We start from the raw sequence: 22,194 nt of genomic DNA, 5'->3' as shown, positions 1-22,194 counted from the left end.
CTGTCAGAGACAGCAAAAGACTTGGAAGAGTAGTTGAATGGAATGGATAGTGTCTTGAAAGGAGGATATAAGACGAACATCAACGAAAGCAAAACGAGGATAATGGAATGTAGTCGAATTAAGTCGGGTGATGCTGGGGCTATTAGATTAGGAAATGAGACATTTAAAGTAGTGAAGGGGTTTTGCTATTTGGGGAGTATAATAACTGATGATGGTCGAAATAGAGAGAATATAAAATGTAGACTGGCAATGGGAAGGAAAGCGTTTCTGAAAAAGAGAAATTTGTTAACATCTTGTACAGATTTAAGTGTCAGGAAGTCGTTTCTGAAAGTATTTGTATGGAGTGTAGCCATGTATGGAAGGGAAACATGGACGATAAATAGTTTAGGCAAGAAGAGAATAGAAGCATTCGAAATGTGGTGCTACAGAAGAATGCTGAAGATTAGACGGGTAGATCATATAACTAATGTGGAGGTGTTGAAGAGGATTGGGGAGAACAGACGTTTGTGGCAAAACTTGACTAGAAGACGGGATCGGTTGGTAGGACATGTTCTGAGGCATGAAGGGATCACAAATTTAGCATTGGAGGGCAGCGTGGAGGGTAAAAATCGTAGAGTGAGACCAAGAGATGAATACACCTAGCAGATTCAGAAGGATGTATGTTGCAGTAGGTACTGGGAGATGAAGAAGCTTGCCCAGGATAGAGTAGCATGGAGAGCTGCATCAAACCAGTCTCAGGACTGAAGACCACAACAACAACGGTTAATTAGACACAGGACGGGGAAACAGTGGTTCGTTGGTTTAACTTTCGGAAATCGGTGTAGGGTTCGGCAGTGGACTGCGAGCTTCTCGACTACCGAGGCAAGGCATCGGTGATCAATGTGGCTTTCTGGTGCAAGCGTCAGGCAGTATATATTGATTATTACCAGGTTCTCAGTTAAATTTGTTTTTCAGGAGCATGCATCCAGACCGTTCAGTTAGTTGTTTAAAAATTAAGAGCGCCTTTATGGGCATTGGCGTAAGATTTTGTTCCTACAGATTTATGTATTCAGTCATTTTTACCAAAGTGTTGTTTTACCGATAACTGTGGTAGTCTGCTTCAGCTTTTTGTAAACACAGACAGTGGAATAAGGTCTTACAGTAAACGCCACGTCACGAAAACCGCCCCCCCCCCCCCCCCCACACACACACACACGCCTATTGAAATGAAAGAGTTTTGCATTAGATGCTCGAAGGTTTTGTAATTTCACTTGTTTTTATTATTGATATTTTTTTTCAATATTCTTAAAGAATTATAGAAGTAGTGTCTACTGTGCTAAATTGGTCAGCCTTGAGTTGCGTAGCCACGTCCGGTGGCGGGAACTATTGTAGGGCTTTTCGTCTTGCTTATGTCGTCGCTCAACTCAACCGGAGTTTTGCTGCAGTTTGTATTGTACTAAGCAAGTTAATATTTGAGCATATTCCTCACTTATACCTTTACTGTAATATTTATGGTCAATAAAATTGTGTTTCTTACGAGTAACGTATTTTTGGTCTAGTCCTTCCAATTCCTCAGAGCTGAGATTATGTCCTACGTGAAAGATAACTTAAGTATAAGGATTAGCAGCACACCCATTGAACTTAATCAGTGACAGAGCCTTTCTGTCAGACACGGCAAAGGACTTGGAATGTCAGCTGTATGTTATGGATAGTCCTAAAACGAGGTTACCAGAGGAACATAGAGAAAGTAAATTAAAGGTGACAGGAAGTTGTGGAATTAAAACAGACCGTACTAAAGAGGTTTCGAATAATAATAACAATAATTATAATATTAATAAGGAAACGTAGTATCGAATGTCGTACATGAAGCCTGTTACTTTGAATGCAGAATAACGAATGATTGCCGGCCGGTGTGGCCCAGCGGTTCTAGGCGCTTCAGTCCGGAACCGCGTGACTGCTATGGTCGCAGGTTCGAATCCTACCCCGGGCATGGATGTGTGTGCTGTCTTTAGGTTAGTTAGGTTAAGTAGTTCAAACTTCTAGGGGACTGATGACTTCAGATGTTAAGTCCCACAGTGCTCAGAACCATTTGAATCATTTTTTTTAAACTAATGATTGTCGAAGTTGGATGGATCTTAAATGCATACCAGGAGTAACAAAGAAATTATTTCAAAGAATCAGAGGTTTGGTGGCATCGAATGTAAATGTGAGGATACCTTTTCCGAATGAATTTGTTAGGTGTCTAGACTTGTACAGAAATGATATGTGGATGACAAAGTGTTCATATAAGGAGAAAATAGAAGATTTTGAAATGCTGTGACACGAGAGGATGATGAATATTAGACTGGTAAATCGTATAAGTAATTGGGTGGTACTGAATCAAAGCGCAGAGATAACAACTGCAAAGTTTTACCAAAATCTGGAAAACGTTTATGTGTCATATCGTGGGGAGTCGAGGGTTTGTCAGTGTGTGTGTGTGTGTGTGTGTATGTGTGTGTGTGTGTGTGTGTGTGTGTGTGTGTGTCTTTGTGTTTGTCTGGAGTGGGAGGGGGGGGGATGGGAGAGGGTAGTACCGTAGAGAAGACCAAGATTTGACTGCACCAAGCACTTCCAAATGGATGTCGATTAGAACTTGAACGTGGGGATGAAGAGACCCGAAAAGGATGAACTAGCATGGAGAGCGGCATCAAAACGCCCTTCAGACTAAAGACCACAGTAAAAACAAAACTTATATGTAATTTGAAAGTTTACAAAAGCATGCACTGCACACTGTTTTCCGTCAACCTACAACCAGATTTGCATAGTGCGACAGATCTGCTGTAATGGACAAGATGAAAAAACGAGACCTAACAGACGTCAGCGCCCTCCTCACTTTTACATTCGCCGCGTCGTCCATCTGCGACATTTCCGGCGACTAACTGCTTTACGTGATTCAGCGCATTCTTCATCGCCAGCCCTCGGCACTTTTCCATTTCCGGTTCGTCCACAGAGCACTCCACTTCTTGCCGCCCCTGCTAAGTTACCAGCATAAATATATCTGGCGGCCACTGCGGACAGAAAATTTATGGATGTGTCACGTGCTCGGCGCCTCTGCCCCCCAAACGCGACGCGTCGGTAACGCAGGAATCCACCTCCGCTCGTTTTTCGTAGGCAGTCGTGAACGCTCGGCGCTAATTAAGTGTCGGTACACTCTGAGTGACTGAGGACCTTTTGTGCGCCACCGGATTAGATCTCGCGGTGCCATACATTTTAATGCGCTGTTATGCACGGCCAGCATACTTCAATAATCGTTCGGTAATTGGCAGATAAGATGTCGGCAAACGTTCGACCCGCCGCTCTGATTTAATCAGCTGGCGGTGCTCCACCCGACGAGAACTGTTTAATTCAACTGCTCTCGTGAAATGCCGCACCGCTATCTGTTAACAGGTCTCGCTGGCAGGGAACAAAAAACGTGGATTGAAGTAAAAGCAATACCCACTTGCAGTGCCGCTGACAACACAATTTTCACTGTGTCACGATTTCGTTTGTTGTAGTGGATCAATGAGGAATGTACAGCATCCATTATTAAAATGTAAAAGGGGAACAGGCTAGCACCAGAACAGGGAAAATACGGGCAACAGGATATGTGAACAAATATATGTACGGAAGAGGAGGCGAAATAAATGAGAGAACCTTTCAAAAAGGTTTTAATTGCCTAAAATTAAAATGTACGTATGCTAACGTCCCAGTATACAGACAAAAACCCTATATAGCAGTATATAAGGCGGTTTAACAAAAAGTGCCATTCGCAGTATGTCGTAATCTGTTCACTTTGAACATCACACAGAATGATAGATTCGAAACATTGAGGTTAACCCTTTTTCTCCACGTCATTAACGCTTATGTTGGATGTCATTCATCCGTAATGGGCTCCAGATGGTATACGTGCCCCTTTACACAACATTGAAGCTGGTACTCGTAGTTCGTCTCAGATAGAGACGATAAAAATATTAAAATACGGAAACACAAAACAGATAACGATGATGTCAGGGAGTTTAGAGCGTTAAAGATAAGCACCAAAACATGAGATACAGGGTTTACCATGAGGTGACTTCGTAGTACCCTAGAAATGATAGAAAAGTTGTCGGCGAAAAAAATAATGACACAAAGAATAGCAAGCAGCAGTAGTGCGTAAGGAGAAATAGTAGAGGTCAGTGACGCAGACAGGAACTGCCACAGAATCAATTCAACACGAGATGTTCAGTACTAGTTACATGTGGAAGCAGAGTGAGGGTAGGGACTAAAGTTTTCTTTATCTCTCCCTGATCGTTTACCATAATATGTTGCCTCGAATTATCACAGAAATTTTCGGGACTGCTCGCAGAGACCGTGGCACTATACAAATAAACAGAAAGTGAAAAGTCCTAAATGTATAAATAGGATTTGTGGATAACATTCAAGTGTATTTTCACACAATGAACACATCTGAATAAAAATTAAAATGAACTTGCTGTAATACTCTGGAGACGACGTAACTACAAAGAGAAATTTAAATCAACAGCGTAAATGAATTTACTAAAATAAGCAGCCCAGTATGGCTAATTTGGTAACGTAAGTAACACTACACAATGTACAGGATGGCTACAGTTGTATCAGATATCCCTAATCATACAGGACATGTGACAGAAATGCCGAGATTGCAATTGGTAATACTGGACAAGTTATTACTATTGATGAGAAATATGTGGCCACACTCAGTGCTGTAGCCCTAGAGTCTGCCAGGTATTACTAAGTATCTTGGAAGGCAGAGAACAGTGGTTATCCAAATGTGTTATACTAGTAGCGAGAGAAGCACCTACTCGCTACAATTACAGGAATATTATGGGAAAGTATTTTTATCGCTAAGGACGGAATGCCTCTGTACACTCTAAGAAAAAAGATGGCTCACCACAAGGGAATTATCAGAATGGGACGGAAATCGTTAGATCTGATGTACATTTACAGACAAATAAATTATTACAATTTTAGAAAAAACTTGATGATTTATTCAAGAGAAGGAAGTTCACAAATTGAGTAAGCAAGTAACATGCTGGTCCACCTCTGATCCTAATGAAAGCAGTTATTGGGCTCGGTGTCGATTCACAGATTTGCTTGATGTGCTTCTGAGGGAAAGAGTGACAAATTCTGTTCAATTGGCGCGTTAGATCGTCAAAATCCCGAGCTGGTTGGAGGTACTGTCCGTAACTCTCCAAACGTTCGCAATTAGGGTGAGGTCTGGCGACGTTCTGGCCATGGTAGGGTTTGGCAAGCACGAAGACAATCAGTACAGACTTTCGCTGCGTGCGTGCGGGCATTATCTCGCTAAAATATAAACCCAGGATGGTTAGCCATGAAGGGCAACAAAACAGGACGTAGAACATCGTCGAGGTGTCGCAGTGAAGTAAGGGTGCTGCGGGGCTACAGGTGACAACCAACACAACTCAACTGCTATGAAAACAAATGGCACCCAAAAACCAATTTGTTGGGCCGTATGGTGCGCGACAGACGGATTGGTATCCTACCGCTGTCCAGGATATCTACAGACACGTCTTCGGCCTAGAATCGCATTTACTTGAGTAGAAGTGTCTTCAGGGACGAGTCCGACGTGGAACTGGACCCAAACGACCAGCGAAGACGTGCCTGGAGATACCCTGGAGAGCGGTATGGACCAGCCTGATTGTCGCCCGCAATAGGATCCCACAACTGGGAGTGATGGTCTGGAGCGCTATTTCTTTTCATAGCAGAACCGCTTTGGATGTCTTCCGCGCCATCCTTACACCACAGCGGTACGACGAAGATATTCTACGCCCTGTTTTGTCGCAGTCCATGGCTAACCATCCTGAACTTATATTTAGACAAGATAATGTCCGCCCGTACCCAGCGAGTGTTTATACAGCATGTCTTCGTTCTTGCCAAACCCTACCACGACCAGAACGTCACCGGAACTCGCCCCAATTGGGAAAGTTTGGAGAGTTACGGGCAGTGCCTCCAACCAGATTTGGATACTGACGATCTAACTCACCATGTGAACAGAATTTGGCAGTATGTCAATCACTGCAGAGCCGAATAACTGCTTGCGTTAGGTCCAGAGGTGGACCAATGAGTTTTTGGCTTGATCAGTTTGTGAAGCACTTTCTCTTGAATAAATCATCAAGTTCTTCTGAAATTGTAATAGATTATTTGTCTGTACATGTAAATCACATCTACCGATTTTCCTCCCATTCGGTTAATACCTCCACGGTAGAGGATTTTTTTTTTTTTGTCATTGTATAAATGGAATCGCCCTTCGCAACAAGCCATCCTCATCTTACATTTATACAAGATAATGTCCACGTGGAAACAGCGAGAGTTTCTACTGTTTGTGTTCGTGGTTGCCACCCTACCTTGTCCAACATGGTTGAGGGATCTCTCTGCAACTAAGAGAATTTGGAGCATTATAAGCGGGGCCCTACAGCCATCTCGGTATTTTTTCGATCCAACGTGCCAATTGGAAAGAATTCGTCACGATATCGCTCAGCGTGCTGAAAGTGACGGTCATCAACCTCAACGCAAGCAATGACATCGGCGGACAAGATTCTGTCGCACGCTGACAAATATCACTGGTGTGTCTCGAATTACATTACATGCAGCTACAGTTCTGGCAACTAACTGCATCTCCGTAGCCACTGGGGTCTCGTACACAAGTGACTTTAGATATGCCCATAGGAAATAATCAAGGGTATTCAGGTCAGGTGACCTCGCAAGCCATGGAATAGGACCTCTCCTTCCAATACAGCTACCAGGAAATACAGTATTGAGGCGGTTGCGGACATGCACACTGAAGTGCACCGTCATATTGTGTCCACATCCTCTCATGAACAGCCAAGGGTACGTTCTCCAACAACTCAGGTAGATCTCTTTGGACGACCTTCAAGTACAGGTGGCCATTCAGGCTCTTTAGTAATCAGGCTCGTCCTCATTGTTTCTTTGCGGGCAATAAAGAATGTACTGTAAATAAACAGAACAGTACATGTAAACTTGTACGTATGTTTGTTATAAATAAGCTGTAAAATAGTAATGTTAGACAACGCGGTAGACAAGTTTATCTAAATATCTCCTTAGGCCGGCTTCTGTGACCCAAGTTTCCCATTCCAAATGGTTCAATGGAGCATTCTCTGTGTCCTGTTACATTTTAGACACTCTTACGCAAACACCCTGTGTGTTATATAAAGGAACGTAGCTAATTCTAAGAGTTGTTTCGTCATCGAATAGCTTATGTTTGTCTCCATTATTGTTATTGTTGGTTAGACCTTAATTCTGTTAGGTGCGTGCAACATACTTTGTTGTACTGATTGTTTTGAGCGCTGGTTAAGGACCTTTACAGGCTATAGAAGATAAACTTACTTAAGCTGCATCTCTGTTATTTATCCAGAAGTATTTTTAAACGCAGTAAATTAACTGTAAAACTGAGCCCACATTTGCAGAACCCTCAGCCTGAACTAAAGTAACGCTGTCTAGACGACGATGCAGTTAGCAGGGAAACAGTCTCTGCTTTGTGACTAGACACATTAGTAGCTTAACACAGATAAAAGTTGGCATGTAGACAGTGGGACAGGACCGTAAATCGTTTTCATATGCATCTAAACTAAGCTTTGAATATATAAAAATCAATGGTTCACACTAAAATCAAGCAGGACGGCCCCTGACCAGCCTGTATCACGAATAAATAAATACGTTTGAGATATTGAAAATAGTGCGAGGGTTTTAAACATGTCACTGTTGTATGTATCCTGCATGTACAATGTAACAGTGAAACCAGCCCAAGCCATGTGAAACTAATCTCCATCGCCACAAAACATACAGGTGCATACAAGTGCAGTTCACTAGGCGTCCACCGGGTTTTAATAACAAAGTCATGAACAGTGCATCGTTGCTCAACAAAAGCTTTTTTTACCAAACCATGTCCCCTGAATTTCTTACACCAGTCATAGTACTACTTTGCTCAATCTTCATTATGGATACTTAGTTTTTAAAAGCAGCACACCCATGAGAACATACTGTCTTACTGCATCGGATCGTTCAGTCCCTGTACAGTAGGTGACTCATTGTTAAATAAGGAGAAAGAGCCATTATGTAAATTTTACAGAAGGAAAATTTCGAGGGTGAAGATAAAAAATATATCAAGTTTTCTTTACCAACAAAAAAGTTTTCTATTCTGTGATTTAATCAAGAGGTGGTCATTAGCATATCTGGTAAATGAAGAAGTCTTTATTTCATGACGACATTTCCGTGGAACAGCCTATGGGCTACAACCAGTCGTTGTACCAGGTGACAATTATTTAACTATATGAAAGAAACGTAAATTAACTATAAACTACGGTCGGCACTCACTTTAGTCAACATGTAAACGTCACTACAGATATTCGCATTTAGGTTGACATGTTCGATATGCCTGCCGTCCTTGGGGATGATGTGGCGCAGACGAATAGCGAAGTTCAGCATGACCAGCTGAAGTGTCGGAACACTGATGCTGTCGATGACCTACTGAATGACTATTTTCAGCTCAGTATTGGTTTTGAGCTTATTTCTGTACACCTGGTGTTCAATATAACCCCAAAAACAGAGTAGCACGTGTTCAGATCCGCAGAATATGGCGACCATTCGAGGCCAATGCCAGTGGCCTCTGGGCCAGAATGCGGTCCCGAAAGTGCTCCTCCAGGACGTCGAACACTCTCTTGCTTCGATGGGGTCGAGCTCCGTCTTGCATGAACCACATCTTGTCGAAATCAGGGTCACTTTGGATAATGAAATCGTCTTCGAAAATCTTCACATAACTTTCGGTAGTCACAGTGCCGTCAAGAAATGTCGCCCCGAATTATCCGTGACTGGACATTGCACACAACACAGTCACACGTTGAGGGTGAAGAGACTTTTCGCTCACGAAATGCGGACTTTCAGTCCCCAAAATGCGCTGTACTTCGACATTATCACGTGCAAATGGCCGACAACAACAAGTCGCGTGCGCATGCTCATACCAACACCCAGAAGTCCCCGCCGCCAACCGTGTCGTTTGAACGTCTTAAAGCAAACCTTTCAGAAGTTATGACGATTTTATTTCAAATAGTTCAATAATTGTCACCTTGTAAGTATGGTCAGCACACACAGGTAGCTATAAACTATAGCCACTATCCACATTGGGTGGAACGTTTTTCATTCAATCCATCTTCCCCTCCCCCCACGAAGGGTGGGGTGGATCATGGGATGGAACCTCTTTCATTCTTTCTACATTCCCCCTCCCCACTAAGGTTGAGGGGCATAGTGCGGGTACGCTTTCTTTTTTCTATTTGTTCAATGTTTAAAACTGAGTGTAGTGATACCAAACACTTATAAGTTGCTATGGTGTTAATGGGACTGGTCACATTAGATGTCGATGACATTTTATACGACAGTTTTGTGGCGTCGATTGGCTGGTTCTGGATGATGGGCGTTACTGTGAGTCTTCTGGAGAAGCGTTTTCCAAATTGGAAGCGAGCAAGTCTACCCGAAAAACTGTTAACAACCTGACTGTTTTGTCAACAGTTTGGCTGTGCTGATCACTTTTTTAAAATTTTGTTATGGGTTCTGTTTTTTTAGTTACGATTTAAAACTAAAGTAATGACTGACTAAAAGAAGTTTTGCTCATTTTTAAAGCTTTTATTAACCTTCAAATGACACAGGGGTTCCACCAAATCATTAGCACTCCCAAAGTATTCCGTCAGAGGAAAGATTTGGGAACCCCAGGTCTGGTGGATAACGTAAGGTGACTTAATGGCCAACGCTGTTTAAAAAAGTGTATGGAACGGGACCTCCAGATTACGAGGAGGAAAGTGGAAGAGTAATATATGTGAGAGCTGGCGATGTATGTTTTAGGTACTCAAATTAGCATTTACAAGTGTAGTTGTAATAAAAGAGGATCTGGCTGTGTATGGAATGACGGAACTGATTTTGTAGTATTAGGAGATGCTGGGGACGATACGAAGGGGGCGGGATTGTTGTAATAAAAGAGGATCTGGCTGTGTATGGAATGACGGAACTAATTTTGTAGTATTAGGAGATGCTGGGGACGATACGAAGGGGGCGGGATTGAGCAGAATGTCTAGGTGGGAGAGAGTAAACTTTGAGTGACACCACAGGTAGCCTTTTTTTCTGTTGCGAGTCCTCAGGGGCAACGGCCTTGCCGCAGTGGATATACCGGTTCCCGTGAGATCACCGAAGTTAAGCGCTGTCGGGCGTGGTCGGCACTTGGATGGGTGACCATCCGGGCCTCCATGCACTGTTGCTATTTTTCGACCGAATAGTAGTGGCTCCGGTCACAGAAAACCGTCATAACGACCGGGAGAGGGGTGCGCTGACCACACGCACCTCCTATCTGCATCCTCAGCTGAGGATGACACGACGGTCGGATGGTACCGATGGGCCTCTTCTGGCCTGAGGACGGAGTGCTTTCGAGTCCTCAGTATTCTGACTGTTTCGATGTGGCCACCCCCCTCCCCCCCACCGCCTCCTAATTCCGCTGCTGTGACAAACTCTTCATCTCAGAGAAGCACTTGCACCCTCGTTATTTGTTGAATGCACTGCAATAACCGTTATCGCATACAGTTTTTCAACGTCTACAGCTCCCACTAGTACCGTGGAGGTTATTCTTTGATGTCATAACACGTGTCCTATAATCCTGTCCATATTTTAGCCGGCCGGTGTGGCCGTGCGGTTCTATGCGCTTCAGTCTGGAACCGCGTGGCCGCTACGGTCGCAGGTTCGAATCCTGCCTCGGGCATGGATGTGTGTGATGTCCTTAGGTTAGTTAGTTTTAAGTAGTTCTAAGTTGTAGGGGACTGATGACCACAGATGTTAAGTCCCATAGTGCTCAGAGCCGTTTGAACCATTTTTTGGTCCATATTTTCAGTGTTCCTTCTTTCGTCAATTCTGTGGAGAAAAACTTCATTCCTTTTCAGTCCACCTAGGTTTCAATATCCTTCAATATCAGCACAACTCAGTCGCCTTGATTCTACTCTTTCACAGTTTTCCCGTATTCCATGATTCACTATCATACAATGCTGAGCCCCGAACACACATATACACCAATTTCTACCTCAAATTGCAAACAATCCTGTTGCAGAAACATCCGCAACTGCGCATTATAGCAGAGTTTGAGAATACCTCTTCAGTTTTAAAGTTCTTTTATTATCACACGTCCGATTTCGGGCTCTTATAAGCCCATCTTCAGGGCTTGTAACTGGGTGCTGTGACCCCCGAGCGCCAGGATGGACGTTTACTTGACGCGGTGTGCTACCCATGAGCGCAGAACAGGGAGTCTGCGCTCATAGATTCTGCCGTGGTGCTCGGGGGCCACAGTAGCAAGTTACGACACCTGAAGATGGGCTTATAAGAGCCCGAACCGGTCGTGTGATAATAAAAGATCTTTACAACTAAAGAGGTATTCTAAACCTCTGCTACCTCTCATTGAGTCCGATGTTTGATACCAGTAGCCTTCTCTTGCCCATTAATGTCTTCTTTACCTATTCTAATTTACTTTTATACCCGCCTTGCTCCGTCTGTCATGTGTTACTTTTTTTCCAAGGTAAGAGAACTACGTCTGCTGCGTGGATCGCAATTCTGATGTAACTTTTGTCGGTATTCTCGCTTCTTGTAGGTCTCATTATTTTCGTCTAACATCCTCAGTTTACTCTCAGTGCATATTCTGTACTGATTACACTGTTAATTCCTATCAGCACGTCTTGTAATCCTTTTCACTTTGACTGAGGACAGAACTGTCATAGCGTATCTTATCACTAACATCGTTCCAACGAGAATTTAAATCCCATTCCGGAACGGACCTATCTTTTCTGTCATTGGAACTTCGATATATAAACTGAACATCAGGGGCGGAAGAATACATTACTTTTATCCCAACACAGATTTCATGTTCTTTCATTCTTGTTGCTCCCTCTTGGTTTTTGTAAGTATTCTCTTTCATCCGTTTTCCGTTATTATTACTATTATTCTCAGAACATCGAACATGCTACAACTTTTTACACTATCAATCGCGTTTTTCATGTCGTCAGATTAAATGAATGTTTCTTGATTTTTAATAACACTTGGCCCATTATCAGTTGCTACATCGGAGTTGCCTCTCTGGTTCCCTTACCTTTCCGATAGACAAACTGATCTAGCATACCCTCAGTATTTCTTTTGCCTTCTTCTGAATGTACCACGGTAGACCACAGAAAACATGCGTACATAACGGTCACCTGTAAGACACAGCTCTCATCCTGCGAGTGATAGGTACCTTTGTCCTCGGAGGAAGACGAGAGGGCAAGAAAGCCCCTTGTGGTCACAGCAAACAACGGCACAAGAATATCTCTTTCCTCATTCCTCACATTTATTTCTGCATTATTCGCAGACCTCACGTTATTATGCATGGATGGAGCGTCGAACAATAGGGTTCACTCAGAAGTGACTAGCTCCGGGAACTAGGATGGTTACAGCGAGGATTGGCGGAGGGAATCTTTGGCGCGGTGGCATGTGGTCGTTCCCAGCCCTTGCAGCGGGCTGCTTAAGAATTCGGCAGCACTTCCAAACTGAGCGCACGCGGGGCTCCGCTCTTCTCTTTTTACTGCAGCTGCACCGTCGCAGTTTCTCAGCCGCCCCGCCTACATCTCGCTGGCTGCTACGGCGAATCAAATCGACGTTTGCTGCGGTCAGGAACCTCCCGCACTCCGACGCGGCCGCGCACCTTCGGGATTAATGTGGAGGCTGTTTTTCATTCCGGCATGATTAGAAAAACACTCGCCCATTCCATCAGTCGCGATTTATGTCCCGCGCCGCATATTGCGGTGGAATGGCCTCCGCAGGCTCCACGGGGCGGAGCAGTATTTTCGGAATCGACTGCGGCCGCTGGCGTACGTGTTGGTGCGGCGCGCAGCTAGCGCCAACGATAAACGCAGCACCCAGGCCCGGTTTACTGCTCTGGCGGAGGATTTGCGTTCAGCAGGCCCGTCCATATCATACGCTAAAATGGATGTGACGTATACGTACTGTTTTACGTTTCAGTAAATCCTACAGTTTTTAAATTTTTAATTTTGTATTTCAGAACGAAATTCGTTTTGGTTGTTGTATTTCATTTGTTTTTAAGCAGCTGGGGAACGAAATAAATGAACGTTGTGTGTCCTGCCAGGGTTGCCACTGCTCCTCAATTGGCGTCTGCAGCCACGAGGTTAGAAATGTACAGCGCGTTTCAAAAATGACTTTACAACGACAAAAATTCATATAAATTTACTGAAAGAAGATATAGAGCTGGATTCAGTGTTATTTTGTAAGGAAACACATCACGTTTTTCCACCTTAAACTAAAGATGATGTGAGTGGCTTCCGATGGTTGTCCTACACACATCCCACCGGAAGTCAATTTCTTCGCAAACTCCCCGGTGTAAATTCTTGCTGTACGTTCACGAAGAGAAGCCGGCACAGGAGGTAAAAACATGATATCCTTGATGATACCGCACAAAAGAAATCGACTGGTGTCAGGTCTGGGGAACGTGGGGCCGCGCAATTGGAGCGCCGCGGCCAGTCCATTGACCTGGAAAGCGATCACTGAGAAAATCCCGGGCGTCCACCAGGTGGTGGGGTGGTGTACCATCTTGCGTACTTGTTACGGAAAATACGCTGAACTGTTGTCGCCGATTTCGATTTCTCAAACCAAAACACACAGCTAGCACGCTCGGATCCAGTGAAGGCAGCCATCTTTAACGAAACTGCTGCTAGCGCTCCTTACGTTGCGATTCGAACTAGAGAACTGCGCGAGACAAAACGTGATGTATTTTGCTACAAATTGACACTACAATCACCTCTTTAGGTAGTATGAATTAATTTATACGAATTTTCAAAGTTGTAAAGTCCTTTATGAAACATCCTGTACTGTGAGACCCTAAAGCGGTGGTGTTTTTGATAGCCTACTGGACTGAACTGTAACGTGGAAAGATAGATAGTAGATAGAGCTATTGCTTGGAAAACGACAAGGAACGAGGAAATACATGGAATGTACCGTAAGCAATGCCATAATGATGCTACATCTTTTTTGGACACAACTAATTATAACATGCTAACGAAAAAATACTAGTATTTCAAGAAAAAAATCGACAATTGCATAGATTACAGAAATAAGGAACGAATTAGACAGAAACAACATCAAAGAATTGTAAACAACAAAAAAATCCTTTTTCAAGAATAAAATACTAAATGTAGAATGGTTTCATGGCAGAAGAAATTAAAAATCCGAACGATATCGACAAAAGACGTGAAATGACGACATGGGGAAATGCGGACGGAGTGCCGTAAAATACTAAATTACAAAGAAAAAGTATAAGTTGGTCAGTACAAATGGTCAATACTAACATAAGGAAAGGTTTGTGGTTCCAATAATGATAACCTATGAACTCCTGAAACATTCGTTCATTCATGCCCACATCGTTTTCCGTGTATCCCATCATGAAGGAGATCCCTCAGGGATGCAGAAAGAGTGTCCTGACAACAAATTAAGACCAAGGCTAATCTAATCAAACTGACAATTGCCGTTATTACTTGTAGACTGCTTTATACATGAATTTTAGGAGAAAAAACTACAATTTTGATAAAGGCCACGGCTCCTCCTTCTGTTCTACTCAGCTGTTGTTTTTTGTGTAATATTTCAAAGTATTTTAAGTTTATAGATGTCAGCTGACTAGGCCTATGTACTGGCAAAAGCACTAGGAGTCAGAAATAAATATTATCCCTTAAGCCGAATCAACGGGCTCTCAGACCTATCGTTTACTTAATAAAATGGATTGTGGTAGCACTGCAAAAACCTGCGGTCTCCCTTTCTCACGAGGAAATGGTCCAATGCGACATGTCGAGACCTACCCTGAAATTTTTCACACAAGAATAAGACACAGAAAGAAATGCAGTATACAAATCTTAGCAGCTAAGGTACACCACAAATATTTTAAAGAAAATTCTTGAAAATTGCCAAATTTGTAGCTTTCCAGGCAGCTCGAGAAATGTACACCACAAACACAGCTGTAGCAGACAGCGCACTCGCAATACGCCTAGCACATAGCCTTAACTGACTGCATATCGGTAAACAGATAACACAGCAAAACACAACCTAATTTTTAAAGCGAGTTTCAGTTTCCATTGATAGTTTCACAGGAAGCGCATGCACAAGTTACATTTCACTCGAATTTGAAACTCATTTATTATCAACAATAAATAATAGTTGCCTTTGCTGTGTCACTAAGTGTTAACAATGGGGGTGAAACAGAATTTACTTTCTTTGTGTTTTCTTCGTACACGCTTGTAATAGCATCTGTCTTTGTGTAGGTTCCAGAGATTCACAGAACTGAGGTACGCAATTAACGTTTTCACCCTTGCAAAGGTAAAACAAGAATGCAGTATGCAATGTAAATTCCCTACTGCTCCTGAACTCCAAAATATATGTTACTTATTAGTTAATTCCTTGGACATTGATTCAGAGAGGAAGTAACTCTGACTATTCCGTAAAGTGTGGTTCGAACGATGATTATTGTGCTAATCAAAGTCCAGAGCAAAAACATAGTACCTTCCAAGACCAAAGAAAATACCGAGTGTAATAGCCTGATGGACAAAGAAAGAGGGAGAAAATACTTAAAGTTAATCTATCTGCGGCGCCTTCGTAAAATTTTAAGATGAATAGAAGAAAGATTTATAACCACTGAGAAATATGCTCCAAAATAAAACACAAAAGTGTGAAAAACGAACTGTGTGTTCGAAAGGGTTAGAACTCTCGTGGATTAAATGCACCGTTACCGATGAAAATCTACAAGACTTTGCATGCGGAATTGCAACTAAGATGACCATTGGTAATATGCGGGCTTCTTTGATCTGGTTAAACATATTCAGAAAACTAGACGGAACAGGGAGTCGCAAAATTCTGAATCAAGCAAACGTGTGGAGGAGATGTAATTAATAGGTAGCTTCTTGTTACCAAATTCGTTCTTCCTCTTATCCCCTAAACTGCTGTGTATGAAGCCAGTCAGTCACGTTTCGTGCAAGAAATGCGAGGAAACCATATTTTTTTCATTTTGAGCGAAAGAAAGACAGGGTTACTTGCGCAGAAGATAAATCAAAAATGGTTCAAATGGCTCTGAGCACTATGGGACTTAAGATCTGAGGTCATCAGTCCGCTAGAACCTAGAACTACTTAAACCTAACTAACCTAAGGACAGCACACACATCCATGCCCGAGGCAGGATTCCAACGTGCGGTCGCGCGGTTCCAGACTGTAGCGCCTAGAAGATAAATCCTATGACAAACTGTGGTATACATTATCGCCAGTGATAAGTATTAATACACTACTGTTTTCGCAGCTTTATATCCGCTTTCAGGATCCTCATGGGAAATTAGGGCCAAAAATGTAACAAAAGGCCTGTTTGGTCGCAAAAATCTTGTAACCTGGAAAAATGGGGGACAATAATTTTCAATACTACTACCGAAATGTCTTCTTACCAGCTACACGACACAGTTGATTGCTTTTGTTGGGCAGTTGGCTCGGACATAATGACACCTCTGTCTTTAGGAGGAGGACGAAAAATCTGTTTATACTATTTGGATTCGATCCACAGGTAATAGCGTACATTCAACCCCTCAATAAAGAAATCTTTTCGACAGTGCAAAAACATGTTTCACAAAATAGTCGGACACTCTAAATTCCAATAAAATTACAAAATGGCTCTGAGCACTATGGGACTCAACTGCTGTGGTCATTAGTCCCCTAGAACTTAGAACTACTTAAACATAACTAACCTAAGGACATCACACACATCCATGCCCGAGGCAGGATTCGAACCTGCGACCGTAGCAGTCGCACGGTTCCGGACTGCGCGCCTAGAACCGCGAGACCACCGCGGCCGGCTAAAATTTCCTCATTTCAGTTTTATCAGCGTGACATTATTGTTAAACTTCAGTCATTTCTGCGCTGTCTGTTTGCATTATCACGTTTTACGAACTTGGTCAAGTATGCTCGCTACGTAACACAATATGCAGAATAACAGCCATTTGTTATTACAGCCCAATTCTCTCAAAATAAAACTAGTACTTACTGTGAAGTGCCTGAAAGCACTAATTTTTCTTTTATGAGGGGTGTACCTCACGTAAGAAAAACGTTTGGTTTCGTCATCCATTACACACTTCACACTTTCGTGACAACTACAGAAAATAAACAAGGAACTACTTCATTCTTTGTAAAATATACATTATTCAAGAGCTATCATTGGAGCTGTGCTACAGGAATTGTTAAAAAGTATTTAGAGTCAACAAATCAAAATCATGATTGATGAAAATGATCTGTAAGTAACATAATACACTGCCTCGATTCTGTTTCCTCTGTCAATTACTACCGTAACAATTACATTTGCGACATTTTCGCTGTCAATATGAACTGCAAGGTATCCAACAAATTAACGACCTTAGACATTTTTGGTATGATGTAAGTGCTTAAAATCCGCGTGCCTGCTTAGCGCTATAGGGCCGTACGTTATGCTCTCACGGCTGTCTCTGCCTATTCGCCGGATTGCGCGCCAGGCAGGAAGGACGGTTATAAGCGGTTCTTCGTGCTGCAAAACTCAATAACTTCGAAAAAACAAATTAAATACTTGCCGTGCGCCTTAGCGCTAAAAGTTTGACACTGCATTTCGGTGTGCTCTTCCCGTGTGAAACCTTTCAGGGTAGTTTTTGACATGTCGAACTGGACCATCCCATTGTCAGTCTAGCTATAAGGTATATTATTTAGGACTAAAAGCAAAATTAGTTGCTTGCAATACAGCATGTTCTACGTTACGTATAATAACCGGTAAGTCCAGTAGACGACATGTTTCCGATTACTACGTGTTTTGCTTTCAATTGCTTTTTCTGATTTTATACCATTTTATTCCATGGGGTAATTTATGTTATTTTCCAACTAGAGCAGGTAGCGACGGCATTAAGAGGTGTAAGATGTCTGCAGCTGGTACAAAGTTTTAAGCTTGAGTGCGAGAGCAGTTAGGTGATATACGTGATGGGAACGACTCCAACATTTTTGACGGTGCTGATTCTGATCCTGATTTTGTGGCGGCTGATGATCACTAGGAAAGAGAATGATACTAGCTAAGAAAATACTTCGCTGGAAGAGAAAAAAATGGTTCAAATGGCTCTGAGCACTATGGGAGTTAACTGCAGAAGTCATCAGTCCCCTAGAACTTAGAACTACTTAAACCTAACTAACCTAAGGCCATCACACACATCCACGTCCGAGGCAGGATTCGAACCTGCAACCGTAGCGGTCGCGCGGTTCCAGACTGTACCGCCTAGAACCGCTCGGCCACACCGGCCGGCACTGGAAGGAAGCACTGTAGTATCTGCACCATACATAATTTCTCGGAGCAAACTCAGTACTTCTATGGCAAAAATAATTTCAAGTGGTAACATTCCGAACCTATTAGAGCAAGAGAAACACCTCAGTAAATCATTTTGAAAGGAGGAGTACCTGAACTAACTGGGAAAACTCGAATTTTGCGGAAAAGGCTTGGTAAATTTCAAATACTGCAGAATTTGTTTGATGACAAGATGCTGGAGGCATATCTAGTGGTTGAAGATTCTGGGTCCAACGAAGGGACACCGGCGTAGAACTGTAATAAAGGTGGTCAACCAGTTAACCTGGAATACAGCAGAAATTTGTCTTTGGACTGTAGAAAAGTGCTGTGAATTAACATTCTCATTTCATTTGGTTATTACCTGTATTTGCATTGTCTGCAATCGTTCCTTTATATTCATCAATATATTAAGTGGTGTAACAATATTAACGACCATTTGAAGACTGATAGTAAACGACTGCATATGCTCCTGATATTTCGTGTTCGTTTTAGACAGCATAATCACAAAGCCTTTTTACGTGTCGAATAGAACAAAATTTACATAGAATACTATTAGCTGACTATTAATGTAATTTTTGTGACTTATGTGATAAAAAAAGCATTATGAGATGTAGGACATCGCATTTTTCTTGTTATGCAGAGGAAAGTTTCGGGTTAATGATCTGAAAGGAATATTAGAGTTTCACATAAAGTTTGACAGAATTTTCGTCCCCGAATACAAGTGTACTGCCTGCAGGAGTGTAAATTAATACACCATTACCTTGTGTTTAAATATTCGGCGCTTTTAAGTTTACTGCGTGGCGTTCACTGTTAACCTGTTGGGGCCATAAATAATTCCTCCTTAACATAAAACTCCGCTCTAACCCTGCAGAGGGATGCGAGGTATGAATGGAAATTGAAACTTCCTGGACCGTTAAAAGTATGTGTCTAATCGGCACTCGAACCCAGGACCTTTGCAGTTGGCAGGCAATTCCTCTACCGACTGAGATACTCGGCAGATCACGATACGTCCTCATTGTCTTTCTTCCGTCGATTCCTCGCCTCCAACTCTGTTATCAGCGCACCCTCTGCAACAGAGTGAAAAATCTATTCTGGAAACATCCCCCACACTGCCTCAGGCTGTAGCTAAGCCATGTCTCCGGAATATCCTATATTCAAGGAGCGCTTGTCCTGCAGGTTTCAAAGAAGAACTTCTGTGAAGTCTGGAACACAAGGGATGATTCACTGGCGGAAGTGAGGCTGTGAGCTTGGATAGCCCAGCTGGTGGTCACTTGCACGCAAACGGCGTAAGTCCTGGCTTCTACTCTCGACTGAGCACACAGTTTTAATGTGCCAGGAATTTCTTATCGGGGCACACATCGCTGTAGAGAGGAAACTTCTTTGTGGATACACGGCAGTTATTTCCACATCCACTATTGTACAAGTGCTGTTCGCTTACTAAGGTCTGATCGGTCGCAAAATGGAAGCCACAGTGACAATCGAATGAATCTTTGCAGAGATGTGTTGCACAACGCCATAGTACGCTCGTCGATCTCGTCGCATCGATCTTTCAAGTTCTGACAGCACAGCCACCACGTAAACGTGCCTATAAAATAGTGGCTCCCTCAAAGTATGCGTGCCTACTGAGAGATTTCGCCCGATTTCATGCAGTTCACGTAACGTATGTCATCCATTCCCATCCTTATGACAATTTTCGGCCGCACTCTGCAGGGGAAATAAAAATGCTCCTTCAGCGTTTTCGATGTGAAGGATGTGATCTCCCTTGAGTGCGGACTTGGCTTCTCTGAGTATCACCTTTGATCACATGAACCGCTGTCTATGAAGACAATCGGTCGCAGGTTCGAATCCTGCCTCGGGCATGGATGTTTGTGATGTCCTTAGGTTAGTTAGGTTTAACTAGTTCTAAGTTCTAGGGGACTAATGACCTCAGCAGTTGAGTCCCATAGTGCTCAGAGCCATTTGAACCATTTGAAGACAACCCTTTAGCACAGAACACGTTCAGAGTAGAGAATTGGCGGCTGCATTCTACGACGAGGGTATTGGAAAGTTGGTACAACACAACGACAGATATTTCAGTCGCAGCTGCAATACGAGGGATGTTCGGAAAGTAAGGTCTCATCGGTCGCAATTGAAAACCACAGTCAATATCAAAAACTTGTTATTCGCAACAGTTCGCCACAACTTCGAGCTACCTCTCTAAATAGTCGCTGCTCCGACCTAGACTTTTGTTCTGGTGTTGTTCAAACTTTCCAGTACCCTGCTCACAGAAAGCCGATGGCTGTGCTTTCCACCAATTCTCTTCGCTAGACTGCCTTTCGTTGTTTGTGTCAAAATGTCTTCGTAGCCAGCCGTTCATGTGAGCAGAGATGAACAACGGAGGGAGCCGACTAAGTGCTGTATTGTAGGTCATCAATCACTTCCCATCGCAAACGCTGCAGCAGCGTCTTCATTGCCCCTGCAGAATGCAGGTGAAAATTGTCTTGAAGCAAGAAACGCTTGACATTTATGTTATGTGGGCTGCATAGCTTCAGGCGAAATCTCTCACCAGATCCACGTACTTGGCGGGAGACACTGTTGTTTTCGGCATTTCTGAGTGAGCACTTTGCGCTCTGAACAGTAAAGAGCGACGTGAAGCGATCTACAGGCACACTAAAGACACTGCACACTAAAGACACAGTGGTTTCCATTCCGCACCTAATCGGATCTTACTTTCCGAATACGCCACGTATACAGAGAAGTAGTTGGAATTTGTAGCAAATTCTGCAAATAAAACATTTTTGTTTTTCCCAGTGGTTTCCATTTCACGACCCATCGAGCCTTAATAAACAAACAACCCTCGTAGTTGAGAATTTCTGTGTTCATGTTGAATTCACTCTTGTTACCCAACACAAATACCATTATGGAACACGCGTAATGGCATGTAAGTGTAAGGATCAACACGGTGGTGAAGAAGCTTCTACAAGTTGTTCTCTCGTAAACTTATTACAGTATTATTGCAACCTTCTGCAGAATAAATACATACTTCACCTTCACTATAGAGACCGAGAATTTATACTGTAGTTCACAAATTACTGAAAGTATGCAAGTCCTGCTCAAAATCCTCTCACGATGTTAACAGAGTGAGAAAGGTTTATGAGTGCAAAACAGGCCGAATAGCGTTTTGGTTAACTTACACAGATACTGGTGCCACCTCAGTTTACCGACCACCTGAATTTCCAGGGATTTCACACGTTGGGTCTTATTCAGTGTATATTCATTGGTCTCTCTCTCTCTCATTTTATATATATATATATATATATATATATATATATATATATATATATATATATGAGAGAGAGAGAGAGAGAAGTGGTCCATTGATCGTGACCGGGCCAAATATCTCACAAAATAAGAGCGTCAATCGAAAAAACTACAAAGAACGAAACATGTCTAGCTTGAAGGGGCCAACCAGATGGCGCTATGGTTGGCCCGCTAGATGGCGCTGCCATAGGTCAAACGAATGTCAGCTGCGTTTTTTTAAATAGGAAGCCCCGTTTTTTATTACATATTCGTGTAGTTCGTACAGAAATATGAATGTTTTAGTTGACCACTTTTTCGCTTTGTGATAGATGGCGCTGTAATAATCACAAACGTATGGCTGACAATTTGAGACGAACAATTGGTAACAGGTAGGTTTTTTAAATTAAAATACAGACCCTATGTACGTTTGAACATTTTATTTGATCCAATGTGATACATGTACCTATGTGGACTTATAATTT

At 42.7% G+C, this 22,194-nt stretch overlaps 1 protein-coding gene and 1 pseudogene across 1 annotated transcript in view; one reads left to right on the top strand and one right to left on the bottom strand.

The window, feature by feature from the left end:
• LOC126195022 (uncharacterized) overlaps positions 1–22,194 on the bottom strand; it is a 1,313,800-nt gene that overhangs the window by 228,470 nt on the left and 1,063,136 nt on the right. The window lies entirely within an intron of this gene.
• On the top strand, positions 10,180–10,297 carry LOC126195964 (5S ribosomal RNA; annotated as a pseudogene).

Source organism: Schistocerca nitens, chromosome 7, assembly GCF_023898315.1.
Source record: "Schistocerca nitens isolate TAMUIC-IGC-003100 chromosome 7, iqSchNite1.1, whole genome shotgun sequence".
NCBI lineage: Eukaryota > Metazoa > Arthropoda > Insecta > Orthoptera > Acrididae > Schistocerca > Schistocerca nitens.
This window is presented reverse-complemented; position numbering and strand designations above follow the sequence as displayed.